Raw genomic sequence first — 13,074 nt, 5'->3', positions numbered from 1 at the left:
TGGGAACGAAGTTGGATTCCTTAGATCCCAGTGTTTCATTGTTCGTGAGAAAGGAGCTTAGAGTAATAGAAAAGTAGAAAGGTGGGTTGAAGAAGGCTGGAGCTGGACAGGGCAGAGCTTGCCTTAGAGACATGTTAAAGGTGGGAGCAACTGGGTAGATTTAAGTTTAGGAAAGCTAAGAATTCCCACAGCTGGTTTCATCTTTGAGAATTGTGCACGTCTATCCCTCCTTTGAGGAGGAGGGAGAGTAATGGTCATGGGTTGACATCCCTCATTGGATACGGAACAGGAAAGCGGATTAATGTTTGTCTGTTACCTGCAAGCCACTGGGCCAGACTTTTGCACGGTTGGGCCATTGACCCTTTTTATAAGGGGAGATGATGGTAACTCTAGTTTCCAGTAAAACAAAAGAATTAGGCAAAGCGGCTGTGCCCTACTGGTTAATTGTTTTTAAGGGAAGATGGTCCAAAAGAAGAACGGTACCTGGTGGAGTTGTCTTCTGCCCATTATACAGGGTGTTGGAAGTATTCACACAGCTGGAGGCCACCAGGGTAGGGAGGGGTATTGAAGAGCAATCAGGCTTTGACAATCAAAGGGTGAAGAGAGGACCCTTCTCTTGGCCCAACACACATACACACACTGTTCCCACATTTAAACAAATGAGTAGTTTCTTTGCAGGAATGGAGATAATTTCCTCTTTTGCTGCCTTAATTGGCAGGGCACTCCCAAAATGAAGGTTGGAGTGCTTTGGGGTGTCCTAGGCCTACCTAGGACAAAGCTGTTTTGGCAGAAGGCCCTGAGCACAGTTGGAGCACACCTTCTCTGGAGGCAGAGTGCCAGAGCATTCGGCAGGGGCAGGGGTGCAGGGGTGTAGGAGTATGTACACACTCTGCCAGATGCACTCTAAGAATGCCAAGGAGAAAATTCCTCTGTCTCTGAGAGGTTCATCAACTGTGGAATTCCCCAGAAACAACCTCTCTGAGCTGTTCTGTCTTTTTACATGTAATTAAATTTTCTCTGGTATACACCAGCTGGGTGATTCTGAATTTGAATGAGTGTAAAGATCTTTCCAAGTTACAGTGGCTTACTGAATTGAAATATCCAAGTAAGTTCCTAGCAAACTAGCTTTCCCAGCAAAGATGAGACACTGTTTTATTATTTTCTATATCTTTGCTTTGCTTCTAACAGAATGCAAAGTGGTGAAGTGTAATATTTGATTGTATTTATCTTTTCTTTCTTTGTATTCCTTTGTATTCCTTGAGAATCTGAGGAAGCTATAACAATGACAAGTCATTGATTGGTGATGTTATAAAAACGTCTAAGATGATCTTGCATAAATCAGAGTTTATCTCAACTTAGATTTGGTGAAAAGTTTGAGAGGCAACGTAATGGAGGGGAAAGTGGACTTTAGCTACACTGCCTGGGTTTAAATTTCAGTTCTACCCCTTTTATTTTCCTCATCTCTGAAATGGATATAAAACAGTATAATACCTCACAGAACCGTAAATGAGGTGTAAATGGGTTATTCATAAAGCACTTAATGCTGTTCCTGGCACAGAGTAAATGTTATGTATATGTGTGATGAAAGTAAAGAAATATAAAGAAATACTGCTTTTGAAAGAGTGCTCTGGAATGGGACATACCCATGCTATCAGATTCTTTGTTTTCTAGGCATGATAAATGTATTTTTGTATTTTACCGCCAAAATAAAAACAATGATTCCAAGACTCTCCATGTACAATAAAATAAAATGCTTTTAAATTAGTAAAAGCCAGGTGGATCATTACCATTAATATTATAAATGGCAGAGTTGTAAAAACAAGTTCAAAGATGGATGTTTACTTGTGTTTTTTTGTTTTTGTTTTTTCCAGAATCTCAGATGGTCCAAATGTCTCCCATCAGCTTAGAGCTCCCCTGTCTTTGTTTTGCTATAAACAGGTAGAGGAATGTAGGGGCCAGAGGTCAGCTCAAAGTAGGAAGAACACCAAACAGAGGCTTGCTGGGGACAAACAGAAAGCTCCTGATTAGTTTTTAAAGGAAGCTTTTATGAAATTGAAACTTCTGTCCCTCCATTTATTCAAGGAAAAAATGCTCGCTGTTCATTAACTCTTATACCTGGTAATGGACTACCTACAAAGATTCCAAAGAGCTTCTGGGAAATTTAAGGTGAAAATTGTTTTTGTCTTTCCGACCCTCAGATCATTTCAGAGTTCTTACCCATGAGGAGCATTCTCCTTTCCTCAGCAAAGGTTTGGTTCTTGTTATTTCCCAATGATTCACTTAGGAATTTTCCTTCAGACTAGCTCAGCAAAGCAAAAGTAAGCTATCTCCACCTAGACACAGAAGCTCCCACTTTATCCCTTAGAAGATGTGTAAGTGGGGGAGGCCATACCCTCATTATATATATACTTTTATTATATCTCATATCCTAGTGCCATGACCCTTTGGTGTTTAATCCATTTGGCCGAGCATATATAAGATGTTTTGACTCTCTTGCTGTGAGACAAGCAGATGTATTGACATAGAACATGCTTGCTACTCCCCTTTCCATGGCCTTGTTTGGGGTCACTTGACTTTGCATACAGCTCAGATTGCTCAGCCCCCACTCTTGGTCACGGTGTCCAGCCACAAGCCGCATTCAGCCGGACTTCTCATCCTTCCCTCTGGGACTGAGGAAGGAAGGATGCTACCCAGACATGCATAGGAGCTATCTTCTGCTTCCTGCCTGTGCCACCTGACATTCTATCCCAACGTTCCTCCCCGGTTGCAAAAAGCAGGACCTAGTCAGGTTGTGTTTTCATAGTTTTTAGAGGTCATACCCTTACCTTCTTTCTATCCTTTGATTCTTTGTTTTATATTCTTTTTTTTTTTAAGTTTTTATTTAGATTCCGGTTAGTTAACATACGGTGTAATGTTAGTTTCAGGTATACAGTATAATGATTCAGCACTTACATACATCACCTGGTACTTTTCACAAGTGTCCTCCTAACTCTCCATTCCCTATTTCACCCATCCCCCCACCCACCTTCATTCTGACCCATAAATAGGTCCCTATGCATTGAGAATTCAAAACTTGATTTTCCAGTTGTCTTGAGCTTTATCTTTATCAACTATTGATGTGGCTCTTTGTGGTAAAGTGAGATTTTCTTAAGCACAAACACTGATAGTTACAGATTTACAACACACTGCATCTTAATTACTCAGATTGTCACAAAATACTTGTTTCTTGTTCTGTAATTATTCTATTCCTTCACTTTCCCGTTATATTAATGATACATTTCACTTTAATGATTTTAACAATTTCTCCTACCAAGTGGAGATCTCTGTAAAAAACGATTTCTCAAGGTTTGTGTATTTTATTTTAAAAAACAACTGTGTATGCTGTGGAACTCTTAACTAAAAGCATTAGATAGTTTGGGACACGTGAGTATCATTAATGTTTATACCTGTTAACTATTTAAAGAGCTTCCCTAATATAGAAGGAGTATAGAGGATCTATATATTGTATTTCTATATGGTTATTTTTCTGTTTACTTGACTTACAGATTTGGCTGTGTATGTGGCTATGACAGTAGTGTTTCTGTGGAAGGCACTATTTAGAGGTGTGAAGAAAAATTAAAAATACAAGTTCCAGGTTTTAACAAAGCTATTTTCTGAGTTCTTTGACTATCAGTAAGCAGTTTGTGGTTTCTTTTTTTTTAAGATTTTTATTTATCTGTTAGAGAGAGAGAGATACAGAGCGCAAGCACAGGCAGACGGAGAGGCAGGCTAGAGGCAGAGGGAGAAGCAGGCTCCCTGCCGAGCAAGGATGCTGGGATCATGACCTGAGCAGAAGGCAGTCGCTTAACCAACTGAGCCACCCAGGCGTCCCAGCAGTTTGTGGTTTCTGAAGGAAATATGTGAATTAGGGTGATTTTGTATCATTTTTCCTTAAAACCAGGCAAAATGCAGATGTTCTGGTATATTTTTCTGAAAAATTTGGAAAGATGTAAAACCTGTATCTGGAGTTTGACTTTGCTTTATTAGTTCTAAACCTCTTACCCCGTCCCTGAGGTTAGTAAAGGCTATAACTGTACAACTGTCAGGGAAAGTGAAACTTTTGAATTCTTATCAATGTTAAATAAATGTATAGGTTAGTGCAACAGGGGACGGAGAAGCAGTAATTTATTCTGAAACTGTTTTAAAGTCGTTAAATAATTTTGCTGGATAATATATAATACTGGCTCAGGAATGTGGACCTTTGAAAGACAGAGCAAATTGTTAAATTTCTGTATTTCAAATGAAAAGATTATTAGTTTAAGCAGAGATTTTGATTTTGTAAATGAAACATTTAAATTTCACGTTTTATTCATTACTTGTATCTGGGTCCAAAAAATAGTGAAAATGGAACGTGATTTATTAATTTTTGCTCCCTATACTGGTTTCCTGTCCCTAGTCACAAAATTGTATAAATTGTACCTTTCTTTAATTATTTAAATTTTGAACACTTTCTTTAAAATAATCTAGAGTAAATGAAAAATATTGGAATTGGCTTTGAAGACCATAGGGTTTCCCTCACAGAGAGATTATACCTAGTAAATGCCTTTCCATTTTGAGGCAGCAACTATGATGACCTCCATTGAATGTGGTTTTGCATTTTATAATTAATCTCCCTTAGACCCATACATACCTAGTCCAGGAATAACTGGGGGTCTCAGGTAGGCTGTACTGCCCAGAGCCATGTTGTAGAAGGCCAGCAGGTCCTGGGGTCACCTTAATGGGGCTGAGCACAGTTCACTGCCTTAATGTCATTTTAGCTTCCTTCTCTATTTTGAGTGGTGGTAATGCAGATTCTGGGTTTTTTTTTTTTTTCTTTGTTTGTTTTTTCCCCAGGTAGGAATAAAAGCAAGGCAGTGGGCACTCCTATAACTACTTTTAGCACTCCTATAACTACTTTTAGCACTACCTGCTCCAAGTCCTGAGGAAGTGAAGTTTTTGATTAAGATTATTCAACTACCTCTTTCTGTGAAAAGCTTATTTAAGAACACCATGTACTTTCGGTAACTTCAAGTGGTCTTGGAATGTAGATTCCAAACTAAAATCGGTGTCGAAGAAGTTTGACCTTTTCAAACAGATAGTTTTGAGTATGTGTAGTGTTGAAAGTTAAGTTTCACAGAAATTACTTAGTTCCTTCTTCTTTTCTCCTATTGGAATTTATCTTTATTTATGTAATGCTCTTAAGATATACTCCTTTTCTACCATCGTCTCTTAATATTAATCGGGGGGGGGGGGTTCTTAGCCCTTATGGATTAGAAACGTTGGTACTTCCTAAGCTGGGAGGTTAGGTCACGGAAAGGGAAACAACTCGAGTTGCTGCAAGGTCTGCTGCTACATCTGACTTCAGATCCTGGCCTCAGAGATGTCTGCCATAGAAAGTGAAGGAATACAGGCGTACTCACTGCTACCAAGCAGGCACTTCTGGCCCCAGAAGCAACATTGTATTTCTACTTGAAAACTTTCCCATAAGCTTCAAAATACATGGGTGTGTTTTTCCTCCTTTAGTCTCTGTTATAGCAAAGGTAATAGACAGCATTTTTGAAGAGTGCTTTTTATCTGTAGAGTTCAGGTTATATGCATTTTGAGTCTATTTTACTCAACTGCATGCTTTTAAAGCAATCGTCCGGTGATGCTGAATGATTGCATGCAGCATCTCTTAGTGAGTAATGGAAGATACTCATCGTGTGGGAGATGAAAGGGAAGGAGAGGAGGGTTCTCATGGCCTCATCCTCGGTGCTCCCCCTCCTTCCTCAGCACCACACACATAGTTTCAGCCCTTTCCCACCAACTTGATGCAGGTTTAAAATTTTTTTCCCATCAATCCTTTAAAAATACTTACTTTGTGAGAAAAAATGCATTTATTTCCTCAAGTATCCCTCTTCAGAACAATGAACATTATCAGCTTTTTTTGTACCTTTCAGAAAGGTTTTATATATTTATGGGCAAATTTCTCTCTCTTCTCTACCCCATCTCTTTTACAAAAATGAAAGTATACTGTATACATTGTTCTGTAATTGCTCCTTTTCCTTAACAGTGTGTCTTGGAAAGCTTTATTTATCATCAGCACATGAGGAGCCTGCTTTTTTAATGGATGTATAGTATTCCATTGCATGGCTATATCATAATTTATTAATCAGTTTCTTATTGATGGACATTTGTGTTGATCCTAATCTTTTACTAATACAAACAATTCTAAAATAAGTAACCTTGAAATATACAATGGAGAAATATTGTTTTGAATGTGTGCTAGTATTTCTACAAGGTAACTTTTTATGTGTGATCAAATGGCATATACGTTTGTGGTTTTGACCAACTGGCCAAGTGGTTTCTTATTTGGTAGTGAATAGTTATGGAAAAGACTGGACTGGAGTGCTGACTTAAAGCTCTGGCAATTCCATATCCAGAATCTGATCTGTTGCTTAATTCTAGGATACTCTGATCCCTCCTGCTTCTCCCAAAAGCCTCTCTGGTAGGTCAGTGAAGGACCTTTGTCCTCCTTTTTCTTCTGTTTCCTCTGGGAACAGAGGCAGCTGGCTCATACTGGGAAGATGGAATGTGGTTTGTCCATTTGCCAGGATTTCTACCTGGCATCCTGACAATTGGCTGTGTATTTTTTTTTATGGATGTGAGGTCCTTTTTACTTGTAAGAAGGATTTATACATTCTTTAAAGAATTGCTTAATTCATTGACCTTTTATTTATAGGTCAGTCATAATTTTTATCACTTTGTATAGAGGATTTTCTTTTTTATTATTAGGGAGGATTATGTAGAATTTTGGTGTCTGAATAAAGTTTTTTGGGAGACCTGTTATAAAAAGATTTTCAGGAAACATTAAAATATTGTTGTGTCAAAATACTTTAATAAAATGACTTTAAGACAATCAAGGCATAACATTTCCATTAGTGATTCTAATCTTTATCTTAATTATGTCTTAAAGTCATTTTGCTTAACAAAATAAATGCATGACTAAGTGAAAAATTAAAAGACTTGAAGAGAGAGAGAGAAGGTAGTGAAGGTAAGTCTTTCTAACTTCCGTTTCCCTGACACCTAATTCCAATCCCTGGAACGGTTTCTTACTGCTTTTTGCGGAGATTTGTAAGCATTTGCAACTTATTCTTGTTTATAAGTTGATAGCATAAAGTAAGAACTATTCGGTGTTTTCTTTTTTCATGTATCACATTTTAGATATCAGTCCTTATCAGTTCATGTAAACCTGACTCATTCTTTTATTATTTTTTTTAAAGATTTTATTTATTTGACAGAGATCACAAGCAGGCAGAGAGGCAGGCAGAGAGAGAGAGGGGCGGGGGGAAGCAGGCTCCTTGCTGAGCAGAGACCCTGATGCGGGACTTGATCCCAGGACCCTGAGACCAGGGCCTGAGCCAAAGGCTGAGGCTTAACCCACTGAGCCACCCAGGCGCCCCTGACTCATTCTTTTAAATGGCTGTATAATACCTCACCAGATGTAAATACCTAATTAATTTAAAAATTCTTATTTGTGCATATTTAGGTGATTTTCAGCATTTTGGTTTTATGAAATGTGATATAGTCAATATCTTTGCATATTCATCATCACTGTTATATACATTTGGATGTGGGAGATTTATAGGGACATTCTATTTTTATGGAAGTACAGTAATTGAAGAACTCATTTTATTTTTATAAATCATCTTCTATAAAATATGTCACTTAAAGGAGATTAAATCATGGATAATATTACACAGTGGAAACCTTCTGTTCAGCCACATTTTATTTTTGATTCCCTGAAAAGATAGTTTAAAAGAGAAATAGAATTTGTTCCTTTGTTTCTTTTTGTTTATATTCTACTTTGTTTGGGGGAGGATATGAAGTGGCTGTCAGGAATGCATGCAATAAAATAGGAAAACAGAATTTAACGAGGGCTGGGGGAGGGGAAAAATAAGGAGACAATAAAAGGTAAGCTGGCAGGAGGAGAGTTATTGACATGTGGATATGTTAGGCATAGGATCCTAACTATGTCTTATAATGTCGCTCTTAACTTCTGGTAGCCAACAGAAAAAGAAAAGTGTTACTGCTCATATAATTCACGATGTTTGTTAGGGGAAAATCAGACCAGTTATTTGGGGGAAATTATGGCTTTTCCCACATGTAGTTCTGAAAGAAGACTTTCACGTGGTCCTTAACAGAGTGGGATTGAATGGTGGAGGGGAAGGGGCCATAGCAACATTTGTCATGAATCCAGTGGTGGTTGTACAAAGCTGTTTCCTAAAGATGCTCTGATCTAAGATGAGGCCCCCCTACTCTAACAGTGCAGTTCATGGAAGTTTAAGAAGCATTATCAACACATTAGCTTTCTGATATCTCTGCTCAATCCAGCTCAGAATAGCTGTGATTCATGAATTCTTTAGGGCTTAATGGACAATTCCAGGTTAGAAAAGGCAGTTTTAAGTTAAGATCCCTAACAACATCCTGAAGTTTGCTGTATTATTAAAGTCTAGCCCATACCTCCCCCCCGCCACACGCTTTATATTTCCTTCCTTTCATGTATTTTAAACATCAGTCAACACTTGGTACAGTGTGTATCCAGAGTTGTCGTGATTGGAGTGTAGATAGATATCTCCTGTGATCCAGTATAAGGAGGTTCTGTCAATAAATCAGTGGGAGAATTTTTAAATATCGATCTTGTATGAGTTAACTTTTGTATTCATTGGTATCAGTATAAAAGTTCATCACAATTTTGCTATGGTCTTATTCATCTCTAAGCAAATTATGGCTTGGAATAAGAGATAAGGCATAAAGATTGCCTCTAGGCATCATTTATCCTACTTGAGCTGTTCCATGAAATAGGGCCAGTGAACCCCAAAACAACAAACTCCTTGATCAGTGCTCATTTCCCCCAAAGCTCTGGATTGTTACAGATATGCAGAGGAGCCCAAATGACCCTTAGTTGTTATCCCAGTTTCCCTCGATCTCATGAAGGACTGCTTTAAATAAGCCTCTTAGGCCTGAATAGACTCAAAGCAGAATCTGTGGTAGGTATTCTTCATGTTCCTAACCAGCCTCAAATTTAGCTCCTTTTCGCTGGGGTGTGAGGAAGCACTGGTTCTCCTGCAGTCATGAAGCCCCAGGGTCAATGGAACCTGAAACACTGATAGACACATGTCCTTAGAGAGCCTGTCTTTCAAAGCAAGATAGCTCAGTGTGTGTCTTGAGAGGACACTAATCCAGGAGGTTCCCCATTTCCTTGAGAGAAGCAGAGAAAGAAAGCAGAGGCTTTAAATGCCTCTTCTCAGAGATCTGTACCACCCAGGAATCGAACCGGTTTGAGAATTGTTATCCTGTGTCAGTCAACCTCGAAGGGAGCTAAGGAGTTTACATTTTAGAGCCAAAACCTTCTATTCTGTCATGGGAGCAAATACATAATCCGTTATCAAAGATAATAGAATACAGTCAAAATAATTTGGCTTGAAAAAATTTCAAAATGATATCAGTCACTACAACCATAGAAAAACGTTAGTAGCATAGCCTATTGTGATTCACAGTGCATTCTTGGAAGTCTACCAGTACAAATTAGTTGCAAAATGTACACCCAGTTACTAAAAATTGATGTGTTACAAAGTATAGAGTTCAGTTAAATAATACCAAATTAAATAAATTTTATGTTTTTTTTTTTTTTCTTAAAGAGAGATCACAAGTAGAGAGGCAGGCAGAGAGAGAGAGAGGGGGAAGCAGGCTCCCCGCTGAGCAGAGAGCCTGATGTGGGGCTCGATCCCAGGACCCTGAGATCATGACCTGAGCCGAAGGCAGAGGCTTAACCCACTGAGCCACCCAGGTGCCCCATAAATTTTATGTTTTAATGCTATAAAGGTTTTCAGCTTTCTGATATCATCATTTAATTAATAGTAGTGCATAATTAAAGATATAATTGTGGTCATAATAGAATTTTCTAATAAAATTACTAATAAAGCCAGCATAAAGGAATACATTAAAGCCTTAATCGGATAAAATGTTATGTGTAGTAAAATAGTGCCAGATATCTATGTGTTCATTCCATATTCTTTCATAGATTCTCTCAATAATTTTACTTCTAACTTAGTCTTAATAATAAACAATGTGAAGTGAACTTGTTATTGTCATTATGCAAGGAAAAAGATATGAATAGGCAAGGCAATTTCTTGGCTTTAGAATACAGTAGACTTTGAAGAAAAAAAACCTTTTTTATTTATATATTCATTATAAATTTAAAAATTTATAATTTATTAGAGACCCTCATTTTTCACCATACCCTGACTAAAGGCTAGAGAGACATCCTTGCTTATGTACTAGATGTACGGAGAGAGGCAGTTTGAGACTAAGGATTTGCCATCAGTTATTTGCATGTGGATAACCTAGAGTCAATTAAGTTTAAAATGGAACACTTCATTTGGTCAGTATCTTTTTAACCATTCTGTAGATTACTGATAATAAATTCTCCAGAGCTGACACGTTTTCCTATTGTAACATCATCCTATCACAAGGTTGGGGTTGCCTTTTATAGATAGTATTGATTTATGGTCAGATTTTAGGAAATATGTCATCATGGATTAAATTTACACTGGTATACACAAAGGAAGAAACAATTGGAAATTTCTCGATTTATGCTTACCTTGTCAAAAATTATGTTGTTTTTCAAAAATATTTCCCTTATTTTCATACATTAGGGTTCTCAAACTCAGTTTCTAGGAGAGATCCCTAAATGGTCAAAGGTATGTGTTGCGACATTTACAGAAACTAGTTCCACAGATAGACTATCCAAATATAAGCTTCCTGCCACCCAAAATATTTTTCTAAAGTCTTTGGTACTCTTTCATTTCAACATTAAGATTTGTAAGTGCTTAATAATTACCTGTCAAATGTTTGCATGCCAACAAATAGCAAATAGAAGAAACACAAATTGCAGTTCACACTTAGCTATATATATATATATATATATTAACATGCATGGGTATTTATAGCTGATTTTATATCATACACATTTACTATGGTAATAGTTTCTACTGGATAAATTGTCCCATATCCGTATGATTACATAAATACTTCATGGTGTTTCACATAGATAATGGTGGTTCAAAGTCCTTTGTCCCTTGGATTTTTATTTTTACTTATTTATTTCTGGATTGAGTTTTAAAATCATCAGTGAATTAAAAGGTTCATCATATCTTGGTATCTATGGGCAGGAATTAAGACATTCCCAACTAATGCAGAATTATTTTTTTTGGAAACTATTTGGGGAATTGGGGGAAAACTATAAAGAAATGATTTGTAGATATGTTCTGTTCTCTAATCTTCTTTTGGATTCTGATGAATTCTATAGCTCTAATACTTAAAAAGTAGTGGTCTGAAAGTTAGGATTATCCAAAATACTTAAAATGCTATTCATGGGATCTCTTGTCCTGGATCTTGGTGTCTTAAATATCTGGCATGGGGTAGTTGTCTATGAATAGAGTTTCCTGGGCTAGTATAAATTTTTTGACAATGAGAAATACAGCGTGAAATTTAAGGTTGGGGTGTAGAGAAATTTTTAGAGCTACTACTTTTCCTAGCTGCAGATTATGGTTGGGAGGTAGGAGGACAGGGTCAGGCAGGACCTTTCCCTTTCATGCATGTACCTGGCGTTTGTCTCCTGTGAAAATGTGCATATGTCAGGCTGTGCTCTTTGCTTAAGAGGCATGTGTGACTCCTATCTGGAGCATGTGGTAATTTTATCTGTCCTATTAGTCTGGGGTATTTCATTATTTCCTTTTCAAAGGTTGTGCTTGGCCTAACATTTGGGCATTTTATAATTAAATTTACAGTAAACTGTATTCTAGCAGATAGGCATACTTGTGGATAATAGATGGGGCCAGTTCCTTAGGGCTTTCTTAGCCCTCATTTTTTTAAATGTCCAATTTCAATTCTAAAAACCCGTGTTTTGCAGGCTAGGAAAACTAATCTCCAAATGGTTTAGTTTCACCAGATTTACTTAGATAGATTTAATTGAATTATTAGACTTAGTTTCTCACAATTTCATAAAAGCATCAGAGTGCTTGTTATTTTTAACCATGCCTGTTATTGGTTAGAGCCCTCAGCAAAGTGCGTGGTATCAACATTCAGATGAACTGAAATAGTGGTTCGGGGCAGGTCACAGGAGAGAGGTCTAAACTCCTAAACTATGAGTGGCTTTGCTGTCAGAGTCGCATATGTTTACTACTGTGGCTGTTTACAGTGGCTATGAGAAACTGTATCAGGAGATGATGGGACAGATTTTTCTACATTATTTGCTACTAATGAATCCTATTTTAGCACTTCTTACAATGGAGTTTATACCATAAAAAATACATGTAGGGTATTTATTTGGAGCAGCTTTCACAAAAATTATGGTGACCACTGCCTTTGAAAATTTCCTTATGCATCAATAGAAAATAGACCTCAAAACCTTCTTGGAAATAATCAACTCTGGGTTTAACATTGCTTTGATTTAAAATGCAGTTTTGTATAGTTTTAAAATGCAAATTTAAAAATAGGCGACATGGGCTAAAATTTCATGCTAGAAATCTTATTTAATGGACGCACATATTGATACCATAAAATTTACTAAATCTGTGTGTGTCAAGGCTGATTTATATTAAGTAGGAGAAGTGTGACCCAACTTTAAGATATTATAAGACAAAAATAAACTATACAGAACTGTTTGGCTGCTTAGTATTAATGTAACTAGTTAGAAAATAATGATGTTTGCTATTCTTTATTGTTTACCTTTATTTAAAACCATTTAATGTATTTTTCTTGATAAATTAGATTATTCAAAATTGGCAACTAAAAAGTATTAAAGAAACGGTATCCTTTTATATTTTCCCTTTTAATACCTAACCATAACCAGTTTTTCTTAATACGTGATCCAGAATGTCATTTGCAATTTATGCTTTGATTTACTTTCAGCTTTTTGCTAAGATTGTACTTGATATATTTCATTATTCTATTTTAAGAAATGTGTTAACATCAAGGTATGGTGAGTTCTTTTAAAATTAACAACATAAATAA

At 36.9% G+C, this 13,074-nt stretch overlaps 1 protein-coding gene across 5 annotated transcripts in view; it reads left to right on the top strand.

Moving 5' to 3' along the window:
• The window catches only part of NPNT (nephronectin), an 80,246-nt gene that overhangs the window by 3,509 nt on the left and 63,663 nt on the right, over positions 1 to 13,074 (top strand). The window lies entirely within an intron of this gene.

The sequence above is a fragment of the Mustela nivalis genome, assembly GCF_964662115.1.
Source record: "Mustela nivalis genome assembly, chromosome: 4".
Lineage (NCBI taxonomy): Eukaryota > Metazoa > Chordata > Mammalia > Carnivora > Mustelidae > Mustela > Mustela nivalis.
This window is presented reverse-complemented; position numbering and strand designations above follow the sequence as displayed.